This window comes from Octodon degus, unplaced genomic scaffold (genome assembly GCF_000260255.1).
Source record: "Octodon degus isolate 3935 unplaced genomic scaffold, OctDeg1.0 scaffold00086, whole genome shotgun sequence".
Taxonomy (NCBI): Eukaryota; Metazoa; Chordata; class Mammalia; order Rodentia; family Octodontidae; genus Octodon; species Octodon degus.
In genome coordinates, this window is record NW_004524662.1 from 850,050 (window position 1) to 863,764 (window position 13,715).

The 13,715-nt window shown below is 45.8% G+C and overlaps 1 pseudogene; it reads left to right on the forward strand.

The window, feature by feature from the left end:
* Window positions 1–8,381: 8,381 nt before the first annotated feature.
* LOC101575722 overlaps window positions 8,382–13,715 on the forward strand; it is a 10,428-nt pseudogene continuing 5,094 nt past the window's right edge.

The following is a 13,715-nucleotide window of genomic DNA, read 5'->3' on the forward strand; positions in this document are numbered from 1 at the left end:
GTCAGGTAAGGACAGATGAGTCCAGAGGTTGTTGGTGTTACATATTCCCTCCCCTCCAACTCCGTTTTTGAGCAGAGACCAAATACTAGTCTCAGCCTCCTGAGTCCTGGAACTATAGAAGGTCTTGAACTGGACATCTGTAGACTTACTTCCATTCATGGCCTAAACTTGTAGCAGAGATGTGACCCTGGGGAGAAGGTTTACTCTCCACAGAAATGTTTCTTCCTCAGGGCCCTGAGGTTGAATCATTGCCTGTGGTCTATGCCCTTTCTGTTCTAGCACTGACTTTAAAGGTCATGGAAATAGAAAATCTAATCACACACTTCTTAACGGGTTTCTTTCCACGGAAATGATAAAAATATCCGAGGCTGGGTAGAAAGCAGCAAGTCTTTGCCCAGGCGTTTCATCACCCACAGTCTCCCTGCATTAGATTTCTACTTCCACTACGGTGCCCTTCAAAATAGATTATTCCCATGTTGTGCGAATTTCTGTCAGAACTGTGTGAAAATATACATGGGGACACCAGGGCCAAGGTCTGAGCTGTACCCAGGCAGGAGCTCAAGGAGAAGGACAGTTGTGAGGGTTTCCAGGAAGCTCAGGCCCAAAGAAACTTCCTGGGTCAGTGAGAGAGGGAGGAGAAGATAATATATAAAATCAGGGAGGAGAAAAGAGCTAAAAGGAAGTGGTGGAGGACAGGGAGACATTCTCAAAAACAACGTAAAACAAAAGTAATAGGTTAGGAGGAAATCTCGATGATGGCCAAACCACAGAAATAGCACAGAAAGAAGCCTCAGAAGGGCAAAACAAAGTGGTCCTGGAAAATGCTTCCTTTAGTGGTCTAAGGAGGGTACCATAGGATTTCCCTTGGAGAAGTCACTTTGCCATAAATGTCATGTTCTTTGGTCGTTTTACTCCTCTGGTTTCTTTCAACATGGATGCCCCTTGATCATTCCTCAATGGGAACATTTTGGATGTTTCACATAAGACTGCTTCTATATCCACACTAAAACAGCCATCATCTAGAGAGCCAGAGGAACAACTTTTAGCTTCCTATTTTACATTGATTTTTAAAATAATTTTTTAAAATAATGTCTCTCCTCATGCATCAGAAGCACTGCCTGAGTATGCTCAGGTGAAAGCAGTTTGTCAACTTTAGGACACTTTTCATCATAAAACAGTATATTTAGTATTTGGTATCAACATCTTCATTAACATACATACTCATGAACTGTTTTGATACCAAGAATCAAAAAAAAAAAAAAAAGAGAATACCTGCCCACATAGAAAAAAAAGTTGTTTCACATCTCTCATACCACATTTATCTAAAGCAAATTTGTGAGCTTCTTTGAGATTTCCCATAGTTAAAAGAAATGTTTTAACTCCTGTCCTCACAGCTACATGAGAGACTGAGACAGGAGGATCACAAGTTGAAGGCCAGCCAGGCTTTAAATGAGGCCACATCTAAGCATAATATGAGAGAGAGAGAGAGAGAGAGAGAGAGAGAGAGAGAGAGAGAGTTGGGAATGTAGGCCTGCACTTGTGCTGGCTTCTTTAGCCAATACTGCAAAGAAGACAAAAACAAATGAACAAACAAATTGAAAAAAGAAGGGATAAAAACACTAAGCATAGCACTGAGTAACATGTAGGAACATAAAAACAAAACAAAAGTACCAAGCAGCAAGAAAAAACAGTATCATTTTCATTATGTTCTAGCACTGATGGATATGGTGGGCTTTAGAACTGACATATATTCCCAGTTGCTTAAGATGATTATATGCTAGGTTTGGAGGAGAAAGGAAAATCTTCACAATCCTTTTTCAGTGTTTTCTCCCTAGTTTGGTATGCAAAGATACCAAGTGCAAAGTCTGTCTTGGGGGATGAACATCCCTTGGTGGGTGGTGATACTCAACACAAAGATGAATGAGCACAATAAGAGAATTCCTTTATACTTATTTTGCATGCTGAGCTGTGCAGTTATTTTTCCCTTTGTTTGTTTTTGTTTGTTTGTGTTTCTCTTTGAGATGGAGTCCCACTGGGTTGTCCAGTCTGATCTCCAAATTCCAGGCTGAAGGAACGCTCCTGCCTCCACCTCTTGAGTGCTGGAACTGCAGGCCCACACGAACATGTTCATGCTCAATAGCAGGTTTTACTGCAATACAGAACGTGTAGCTACTAACATGTTCACATTTATTGCCATTTCAGGATTTGTACACACCTCTCCCTGACATCTTTTCTGTGTCTTCATGTTTTGGGGAAAAGTGCATTCAAAACCACTGATCACTGTGGCCTATTTTTGACTCCTTGATTTCCTCACAATAGAATAAATCATGTTCATTTTCCTAATGTTTCACCTCTGCATCTCTTCCTTTCTTCATAGATGCAGTATGTTTTCATGCTTGCTAAATAACTAGTAAGTAAGTTAATAACTATTAACTTTCATTAATACCCATATGTAGTTTTTCATTTTGTGGTGCTAGAGTTCATCGTTTTACTTTCTATATTCCTAGCACCTCATCTTTCTTCACCTATGAAAATCAAGTGTAACATGTCCCTTTAACTCATAATTGACCCCTCATTGTGTTTATTTGGTTGACTACTTTGTAGATCAGTAACTTCCAGGTCAGAAAGTTCAAAGAAAGCTCTTCTTCCTAAAATTACTTCTGGAGAAATAAATACTCGCATAGTCACAGTTTAAGACCAGAGGCTAGGACAGTGGTTTTGAAGAAGGGAAAGAATTGCAAGGGCTGGGGGCTTAATCCCTGGGCCTGCCATACTGGTCCTGCCCTAGGGGTGTGCTGAGATGGCAATTGAGAATGGGCATGGTGTGCACCTGTAATCCCAGCTCTTGGGAGGCTGTAAAAAGGTGGATCACTAAAAGTCTGATCTAGTAGTGAAACCCTGAACACCCTGTAGACTCTTCCCTAATATATTTAAAAAAAAATGAAGAAGAGAAAGAACGATCCTTGTGGTTTATCAACTATCCTAGTTATAAATGACCCCTGGGAGACAGGGAAGGGTCCTGCACCTACACAATGAGACACAAAGATAAGAATGGCAAGAGTTATACTGTCTCCTTGCAAGTTAATAACAAAAATGCCAAACATTTTTGTTACTAACTTTTAACCCAAGGGTTAAAAGTTTCTTTCCTCCTGGTTCTGGGCTGTGCTCAGCACACAAAGCCCTCAGAGGGAGTCAGGCTGTGTAACCTGCTTCCAATTATAAACCCTGGAAGAGCTTGAACAAGGCATGGGGCCTCTAGCATGTCAGTGTCCTTGCTCATAAGTGACAAAGTGACAAGGTCTTTGAGGACCTAGGATGAAAGGTTTCATATCCACCACTCAAGGTCAGCAGTCCATGTGAGTGCCTGCTCAAGGGTGGTGCAGGGTTGAGTGAAGGCTGCTGCATGCATGAAGACCCCTTGGGTCTTTGGTGAGTTTAGGTGAAGAGTTCTCAACCACTCTGAAAGGCCACCTGAAATGGTTTGCTGCCATCTCACTGAATACTGGTTTCACAAACCTCTTGATTATAATAACCTTAAGGTAGATAATATTGCTCATCAAATAGAATAAAAATTTATTAGTTTCACCCATGTTTCATTGTTTTGGGTTTGTTTGTTTGTTGTCTTGAGATACGGTCTCACTATGTAGTTTAGGCTGGCCTTGAACTTGTGACAATCCTCCTGCCTCAGTCTTCAAAGTGTTAGGATCACAGGCTTGCACTACCACACTCGCTTCTCACAGTCACATTTCACAGCCCTCCTCTTCCCCAGAAAAATATGTCCTCAATCTGTTCCAGTCCTCTTCAGCCCTCACTTTTCTCACTGAGCCAAGCTCCTTACCTAATAGGATGTGCCTCCAACTCTTCCAGACTGTGAGCTCCAGATCTGGGTTCAACATGGCTCCTACCCTCAACCTGTCACCTACTTCCAGGCAGTCATGGCTAGAGCCTATGTATGTCAACACTAGCACAACATAGGTTGTGTATCTCTCAAGGTATTTGGCAGTGGGATCTCAGGGGAAGCTCTGAAAACAGGTGTCTGCCCCTGAGGCCTTCACACTGACTGCCACTGACCAGGAAATAGCAGTTGGTTCCACACCATGACAGACCATCCCAATGCCATTATCCTGTTTCCTTCATCACCTTTTTCCAACCTGTTCAGAGGAAACCAGAATCTCATATTACAAATCAGGCTTGACCCCTGCATGCAACCCTATGACTGTGCATTCTACACAGGGAGTAGGACCTGTGTCTATCAATCAGGAATGGTGATGGTGCTAAAGGAGGTTCCAAATGTCATAACACATCTCTGTTTCTGCCATCTACTTGTTAGGAACTGCTCAAGCAAACATTGTAACCAGTTTCAGAGTTGGGTGCAAAGAACCATAAGGGAAAGGGTTAGGGTTAGCATTATGAAAGAGGGTTGAATCTTCACCTGGACTGGTAAGTATAGACATAGGCAGGATTTCAGACCTGAGAGTTTGCCAACTATTTGGCATCAGGCCACTCCACTTCCAAGCTTAATAAATAGGGAATTTACACCACCATAATGGTCATTGCTGATGCACTGAAGAGACCCCCATGAGCCACTGAAGTGGGCCACACTTCAGAGATCATGTTGATGAAAACCCCTTTACTCTCCCTCCAAAAGCAATTTCTTTCACTTATCTATTGCTGTGGCCCCTTCAGCAGACATTTCAAAATATATGAAGATATGAGATCCTATTCAAAGTAATGACTCAATATCTGTCCTGCTACATTTTGCATGAGGACTACCTCTTCTGTCTCCTCTTCCATGGCAAGATGTATTCTTGAATCAGCTAGTGAGTAGACCACACAGAGTAGAAACAACAGGACTCTACACTTGAGGAACTCTGTCTGTGAGAGTATGTATGTGCTTGCACACTCATGTGTCTTATGTATGTGTGCCTGCATGCTTGTGTTTATCTGTGTGAGGAAGGCATGTTGTACATAAGCTGGAGAACAGGGCTATAGGCATAGTGTTCAGTACTAAACGACTGTGCTCTCACTATGTCTTGTTCTAAAAGTCACTTTTGGTTTCCTTTGAAAAAGAACAATCCCAGAACCTAAAACAAAAGCCATGAAACAGAAAACATCAGGTGATAAGCAGGAGAAAAAACAATTACCTACTAGCTGTTAAAGTCAGGTCTTGTCTGTGATCATTAAGAAGAGCTGACTGAAGGCTCTGCTGGTTGGCATCTGAGTGTTGTGCTGGCATGAAAGTAGAGCAACTCGCTCAGCAGGGACTGATGTTTTCCTTGATTCCTTTACAGTGAGACAAACTTCCGCAGAGACCAACACCTCCCTGGGAGTGCAAGCCCCACGCCAGGTACCACAGGTGCCACAACCTTTGGAGTTCCCTGAATCATGCACTAGCAAAAGTGCTCATTTGCTTGAGAGGACCCCCTCAGCTGAAGTTGTAGACATTTCAAGGAGGGTGACATTGCAGACTTGCACTCACCTCTTGGCCTTGGATACAAGCCACCAACAACTAGAGAGGAAGAACCAGAATGAGGTGAGAAGCGAGCATCCAAGGCTTCTAGGTGCCCACCAGATCTTAGGAGGCAACCAAGATCCGCCTCTCCTCACCTTAGCTATCAGTAGCTCTCTCCAGCTGATGCATTCTGTTGAGCCTCCAAGCCAAGAAGGGCCTGGTCCTGATGATGCCCTCTGGGGAAAGGGCCCTCTAACTCTCCAGGAACCAGGGAATCCTGACAAGGAAAGTGAGTGTAGTCCGGGGTGGGCAGACATTGCACTCCTGGTGGAGGACATTCATCTTCCCCAAATATTTCATTCCTTGGGTGACCTTGATGAGTGCAACCATTCCACAGTCATCAAAACCCAAGATTCTGGTGTCATCAAAGTAAATAAAGTGCAGAAGACCTCAGGCATCACAAAAGGTCCCTCACCTCAAGTGAGGAAGAGAAAACATAAAGTCTCCAACTCAGTCACTGGAGCTCCTGAGGCTAAAGTCCAGCTGAAGGCCCTTGAGAGCCTGTCCAGGGGAGAAGAGCTCATTTACAGTGGGGCAGGCAGTGAAAGGGCTCCCACAGACATGGCTGAGCTGAAGAAGAACAAACACCCAAGGGCAGCATCCAGCAGGGCCAGCCAAGCTAAGGGCTGTGGGAAAGCTAGGGCCGAGAGGATGCAAGAAAACAAAAACAACAAATTCAAAGAAGAAGGAAAACCAAGCATTTACCACATGAAGCGCAAGAGACGCCAACCTGCACTTGGCCAAGAGGCCTTCAAAGTGCCTCGCACCTGCCTAGGCATGCACATGCTGGAGTCTGTGCAAGTTTTCCATCCACTAGGGAGGAAGACAGATAAGACCGCAGGGCCCTTTCCCTCCTGGTCACAGGGAACATTGAGTACCACCAAAGACCCCAAAACATCATCTACAGCCAAACCATGGCAGGGGGCCCCACCTGAGGAAAAGGGGTCTGAGAGTACTAGAGGAAACTTCCAGAATCAGAACAGAAGCACCAAAACAGATGGTTCATCTGCATCCCTGAGTGGGCTCCCACCACTTGGGAAGGTGAAGCTAATACCTTTGAGCTTTCCCAGCCTAGAAAAGCCTCAAGTAAGACCTGTATCTCGAAGACCACAGGCTCTCGCTTCACACAGATCCACCGTACCTCACCAGGCCAAACCTGCAGCCACTAGCACAGCTCAGCCCTTCCAATCAGCTGCTGGAAAACCCACTCAGCCAGTGCCCTACAATGCCAGCCAACCACACTTGACCTCCTCCATCCAGTCAGGGTTTCTTCAGCTTTTAGGATCTAAGCCTGCACCCCAGGGAGTAGCCCCTTCTGCCTCTCTCAGAAGGGAGCCTGTTGCCACTGCTGTGATCAAGCATAGGTCCTTGCCTCAGCAGCAACACCCATTTCTCCTCCAAGACTTCAGCCGCCAGCCCATTCCCTGGAGGGAACCCAATGTGCCTGAGCCTGTGGTGTCCAGCCCCATCATGGAAGAACAGAGGCCAGAGAGAGAAGCCCTCAAGAGGCAGGCTCAGCGTGAGCGGGAACTGGCTGCCAAGTTCACCTCCTTGGGGAAACTGCAGTTTTTTAGGCAGAGGGAGATAGACAGAGGTGTTGCCCAGTACTATGGGTATGTGTGGGAGAGCCAGAAGCACTGTCAGGCCACCTTGGCCTCCAAGGGCTCATCTACATAGATATATAGAGAGATAAGTAGAAATTTACTACTGCTTATATCCTCTTGAAGGTTAACATAAACACAATACTGTTCAAGGGAGAAGAAGCATAGGAGTGATAGATAGTAAATAAAGCACCCTTTCACATTCTGAGATGCTGTTTATTGAGTTCTTTCATAAAGGTGGGGACCAAATGCTGTATTAGAAGGAAGCAACTCAGAGTTGATACACAGGATAAGAATAGGGAGGCATAATAAGATTTGAATTGAGTAAGACCACAGAAGGGAGACGGCATGGGATTAGAGGCAGGACTAGGAAGGGGTAAGTGGCAGGAGATGGAGTCCAGGGTGAGGGTGAAATGAGGATAAGATTCAAAGTTGCACAAGATCAGTGTGGGCTGAGCAGAAAAAAGCCAAAATACCTCCAATGGATAATGGCCTGATGTTCATGATAAAAAGGATAGGCATTTTAGAAACTGGATTCAGGACACATCTCTAATACCCTTGGGTTGCTTAACAATCTAGTTGGAAAGGTGACTCCCAAACACTGGGGAAGTGCTCAGGCTACTGGCTGGTGTCCACAGTGGTCCTGCGTCAGCAAGGAATGTCATGCTTGTGCAAGTGAGTGTCAACAGCATGAGACCCAGCTGGCAACACAGTCACCACCTCCACAGCAGCCATGCACTAGGCCACCAGAGGGGCATGGCTACAGTTAACTTTCCAACCCTGGAGCCTAGTATCTCTGTACCATTTAGAGGCCAGGCATTCAGCACTAGGGTAGAGTCCTGCTGCATGTACAGGCAGCAAGGCCTCAGTTGTGGCTCCCTGACCCACTGGAACTTCTACAGATTAGGAGAGCTTCTGGTGGTAGATGTGAAACCTAGATTTCACAGTACAGCATTCAGAGGTGAAAGGTAGGCATCCTTAAACTTGTGAAGGAACTGAGCATGAGCTCAAGGTGTCCTCCAGGTCCTTGTCCCTGGATCCAGCACGTGACATATTCTGGAACTCTTTTTCATCACACTGCATGAGAAGAACTGACTCCTGGTGTCTGTTTCCATTTTCAGAGAAAGGTGCACACAGGGACACACTCAGGAATCTTTAGGACCCAACTACCAGATGTGGTTCTCTAGAGGCTTGGAGCCTTAGAGGCAAGGATAGAAGACAGTGCTAGTGGGTGGGGTGAGGAGGGTGTGCTGTGAGTTGGGGTTGTGATGGAGAAGGCAACAAAAGAAGGGGTGAAGAAAAGAGAGGATGAGCACAGAGAACCCTCAGTATGGGAACATTAGTAATTTATGTTTTAAAAATAAGCCACTTCCCTAGAGTTCTCCTTAAAAACCCACCCCTTGAAAGGACAATCCAGTGACAGTCAGTCCTCTGTGGGGTTTGTAGCATTTTCATGGTCTCAAGAGAAAACACTTGTTACCCGTTAGCAGTACCAAGCACAAATATCTCTGCATTTGCCTATGTGCACCTTGCCCACACATGGACCCATACAACATGTGACCTTCCCTGTGGTAGCTCCTGCTCAGCTGAGTGTTTTTAGGCTTTGACCATGTAGCAGAGAACAAGAATCCTCCATAACTTCTCTAACACTTGGCCCTATGCAAATGAAGTTAGATACTTCCAACATTCAGTGGTAGAAAGTACACATTTTCATCCCACAAGTTACAAACAGGAATGCAAAGGATTGGGTACAAAGCAAGACCAAAATCCAACAGGGTAAACATCAACTCTTGTAGTTCCATGACCAGCGTAAAAAGCAATCTGTGACAAGTTGTGAGCTCTGAAGGGCTTGAGGGACTCCACCCCTATGGTACTTCTGGTGGTTACAGCTCCCCCAGTCTTTATTAAGCCTGCTCTGGTCCCTCCTGGCAGCTTTCCTTCAATGATCCATGTTCCTGGATTTTCCAAACTTCTGGTGTCTCCACTGCACCTTTGGCTTCACATAGATTCACACACTACCCTTTCAGTGGTATTTGAAATTGAGGTAGATGTCTTTTTAACCCCTTAACACTTGCATTCTGCATGCATCTAAAACCAGTGCCACGTGGATGATACTATTGCCAGCTGAAGCAGTAGCCAAGCTTTGCTCTCTCTTGGTCATATATTTCATCAACTCTGCATTGATGATGATGCACCAGCACCAAGCTATGGGTGAGAGTTTTGACCAAGGTGCACAGGAGACAATGTTTCTATCAATTCTCTTTTTTTTTTTACTTTGTTGGTGATTCATGCTCATGATCATTAGTGAGCATCAACTCACTAATGAGAAAGGGATGAAGAGATGGAAGGTCTGATGATGGAGTGACAAGAAAGGAAATGAAAATGCACTAGGTACATATAGCAATTAAGCACAAAGAGTGTAAAAACCTGAACAAATAACTAAGGAGGGGGGAGACAGAGAGAGAGAGAGAGAGAGAGAGAGAGAGAGAGAGAGAGAGAGAGGAGAACTTTCATTGATCAGCTGACAGAAAACACCTCTGAGTATAGGAATGTAGAATTGAGGGTTGCCCAAGAAAAAGCCCTACAATGAGGAGGATGGGGAAAGGTAAGATCAGAAGAGAGATACAAGTCCACCTCATAAGGCCAAACCCAGCTGAAGGAACAAAGGCACCAAGACCAAGAGATCCTTAGATTGCATTATCGCCTACAAGTAGCACTCACTGGTTTCCATCCTCCCCTTAAACCAGGTTATGCAAACATATCTCTAGTCCCTTCATTTAGTCCTAGAAACCTGTAGCAAGTTCACAAATTACATGAAACATGATGGTTTTAATAACCACCATTGCTCCACCTAAAGGTGGTCTCTTTCCCTGTTCCCCAGGGATTTTTAATTCTACATATAATACTTAGCTATAGGTAGAATGTTAAACATTAACATGTGAAATATAAAATATAGTAAAAATAACTTTACTACAGACAATTTGAAATTCACACAGGAGCAATTGGAACACCCATATCAGACTCATGAGTGCTCATTCACACTCCCTGGGGCTGGACTCCACCCACAAAAAGCATCTGCTTGGGATTCTCACCCTGACTAACTATATATGCTGATACATGTGAACTGAGTGACTGCACCAAAGAGAGCAATGTGTAATAGTGGGGTCATGCTTAGAATGCCTGTCATTCTGGTCTTCTAAATACATACTGCTTGTCATGACATACCAATTATGACCAGACTGTATCTCAAGTAAATGTTTTGGTTTTTTTTAAAGATGTTCCATCTTATGCCTAAGATGTTTTATATTCAGACAGATAGTGAGGTTAAACCCACCTGCATATGTTGTAGGGCAATGATAAGCTTCTTTTATGGAAGGTTAACAACTTAATTTTGCAGATCAAAAGCAAGAGAAATAGAAGGGTTGCAAGGACAATCAACATTTTGGCCTTAGCCTTTCAAGGTCAGTGAGGACTCAGGAAATAGGAGAACCTGTACTGTAACATCATGTAACTCAATTGTGTCCCAAATTTTCTGATAAAGGAGATTATGGGACCACAGAGGAATGTGATCGATGATGTAGTGTGTGCCTAAAGAGAGTCACATGGAGAGAAAACATTCTTTAAAGCTTTCTCATAGAGCAAATTGGTCAAGCAATGGCCGTGACTCATCCACATGGCTGACACTGACAAAGGAGCTAGAAAGTGTGGTATGGGGTTTCGGGATAAGTCCTGAGGGGACGTGACTGACTGTGTCAGAAACAAAAGTTACACTTTTTGTTATGTAGATCTTGCTTTATCTTGGTCTTAACCATGCAGCAGAAAAGTGTAGAAACGAGGTATGAAAAGTGAAGCCATGTTAATAAGCTGAGCTGTGGAAAGCTCAAGTCATCAGATTCAGACATTGCCAGTCCTGCAGATAACCCACTACCATTGTGGAGTACTAGACTATATTGGAATATTTTGCTGAATTCATGTACCTACAATATTTGGATGGCAATGAAATACCCATCTCTGAAAAAAGTGAACAAAAAAAGGTGATATAAATGAAGGACAATTTTGCATCTGTACAAAATAGTTAGGATATATATATATGCTTTCTGCTAATTCAATAAGAAAAAAGATCTGTACTAATAGTGTTTGGACAGCATATCATGTCTACATCTTGTGCTATGAATGACTATTACAAAGACAACAATATGCAATGTATTAATTGTTGTAACTCTCCTACCAATCAGTTTTGAAGCTGTCACATTGCAATTGTTTTCTTAAAAAAATTAATAAAAAAAGCATCTGCTGACCCCAGCTTTCACCTGAATGGAGGCAGTACTGGTCGTGAGTCCTCTGAGCCTTAGGAACGGAGGCAGCAGCCTGTGGATGACTTGCCATGCACGATTGCTGCAGCCGGAGGCTCCATCACACAAGGCAGCCTCAAGCCCAACCTCATCATCAATGAACAGGCAAGAATGGAGCTCATCAAGGACCTGAACAGGTCAGTGTCCTACGAAGACATGAAGGATCTGTTTAGTGAGGACTCTGAAGAAATAAACGACACAGAGTCTTCTGGCTCCACCACACAAAACCCTGTCCCAAGACATTAATATTAAAACTGAACTCTATCCAGCAGGCTCTGAGAAGAACAGTTAGGCTCTCCACACATGAACTGGGTCTTCATGACAGATCTTCCTCGGGTCTACTTTGGCATCTGTGAGCATGGGCTACTCCAATCTCAGGGGTCCTCAGACCTTTTCCACACCTCCACACAGCCTGGGATGGAAAATCCCATTCCAAATATACTATCATCAGCCCAGGCCCAGACTGTGCAGTGAGCCCTCACAGGTGTGGTGTTGCCTGGCTGAGCTCCCGGAGGGCCCCCTGAGCTGTCCTCTGCCCACAAGATCCAGCTGCCACACAAGAACACAAGCAGATACTTCAGAAACCAACACTGGCCACCCCAACCATGGCCCCAGGCCAGATGTCCATGTGGCAGTACATGGGGCCCTCCCATAGTCCCTTAGATGACCCTTATCTCATAGAGAAGCCTGCTAGCCCTGCTGGCTCCAAGCAGGACTTCCCCAGCTGATCATGATGCCTGGAGTGAACTAGAGTTCGCTTCAGCCCAGAGGCTCCTTCCTCCAGCTTGACACGTGAACCCGCTGAGTGCCAGCTGCAAGTAACCTCAGTCAGAACTCCATGAATAACCAAGGGTTGGAGCTGTACTATGGCCATATGAAGCCCCTTTTGCATTACAAAGCGGACTGTGGGCAAAGTAGCCCAGTCTGGCCAGAACAAGCCAGTCTTCATGGCCTATTTCCCCTAGCAGCTGTCTCATCTGGATAACCAAAAAACTCTCTTGATTCTAAAGAAACGCAAGCCAGGAAATATGCCTCTGGTCACTGGTTCCACCTGGCTGGGAGCAGAATCCTGCCAGCATCCCTGTGCCAGCCAGAGCCAGAAGTGTTGGGACCAAGCCACTTGCTGTATCCATGGCCACCACACACAACAGCGCCCCATATTGCAGTATCCTGCAGCTGTCATGAAGCAGCATCAGTTGACTTTAGACCAGAAGAAACAGAGGGAGCTGCAGTGGCTGGAACATCAGCAGTGGTGGCGGCAGCTCCTCCAGAGGCAGCAGCAACATCTTTGGACAGAGCAGGAGAAGCAGCAGTGTCAAGGCCATCTGACCCTCTCACCCCCCCAGTACCAAGACCCAGCACCAACCTCCTTCCCACCTCAGCTTGGACAGTCCACCTGACCCAGGGAAGCTGTCATGTCTGGCATGAACGACCTGGGTCCATCCAACTCCAGCTGTCCTCGCATGTTCCCTCAGCCTTGGATGCCAATGGGTTCTGGACTCATCTCAGTTTCCTCAGGCCTGCAGAACCAGGGTGTGGCCCGGTTCCTTACTTCCACAGCATCCTCAGAGCAGTCTGTATAGTATGGCATCAGGTATGACTCAGATGGTCTCCCAGGCCCAGCCACAGGCTGCCAGTGGATATGTTCATATTCAGAGGCAGCCACAAGTAGCCCAGAGGGTTGTAGTTCCAGCTTCCTATGGACAGCACTCTCTGGGGATCTCTGGCCTCTCCCAGCAGCATAAGAGGATTCTGACCTCTGGCTTAACCAAACCACCACCTGTCTCAAGGGTAGTAGCAGCCACTGGAGACCAAAACACTTCATGGCAACATCATTGAAAACTAAACCTGGGCAGCCAGCTCCTCCACTTCTGCAGGAGCAGTAGAATAATCTCCCTCACATGCAGAGGGCCCACCTGAATCTGTCCAGTCCGCAGTTCTCCTGGACAATGTCCAGCAGGCCCTTGGCCCCCATGAGCTCAGCTGCTGGACAGGGCCCATGCTGCCCCCAGTGAGCATGCAGCAGAGGACCAGAGCCCCTGCCCCTGCACCTCTCAGATGGCCTGGCAGCTGACCTTGACTGCCCTGAACCCCACAGGGCCTGAGCTGGGTGCCTTTGGCTAGAGTCCTTCTTCACAGCTGAGCAGCAAGATAGGAGTGCACTGCACCCTGGCCTGCCCTGTGTGGACTGCAGGCCAAGAGCTTCCCTTGGCTACAGTGGGCAGCCAGGCGGTAGCAGGCTGTCCAGTG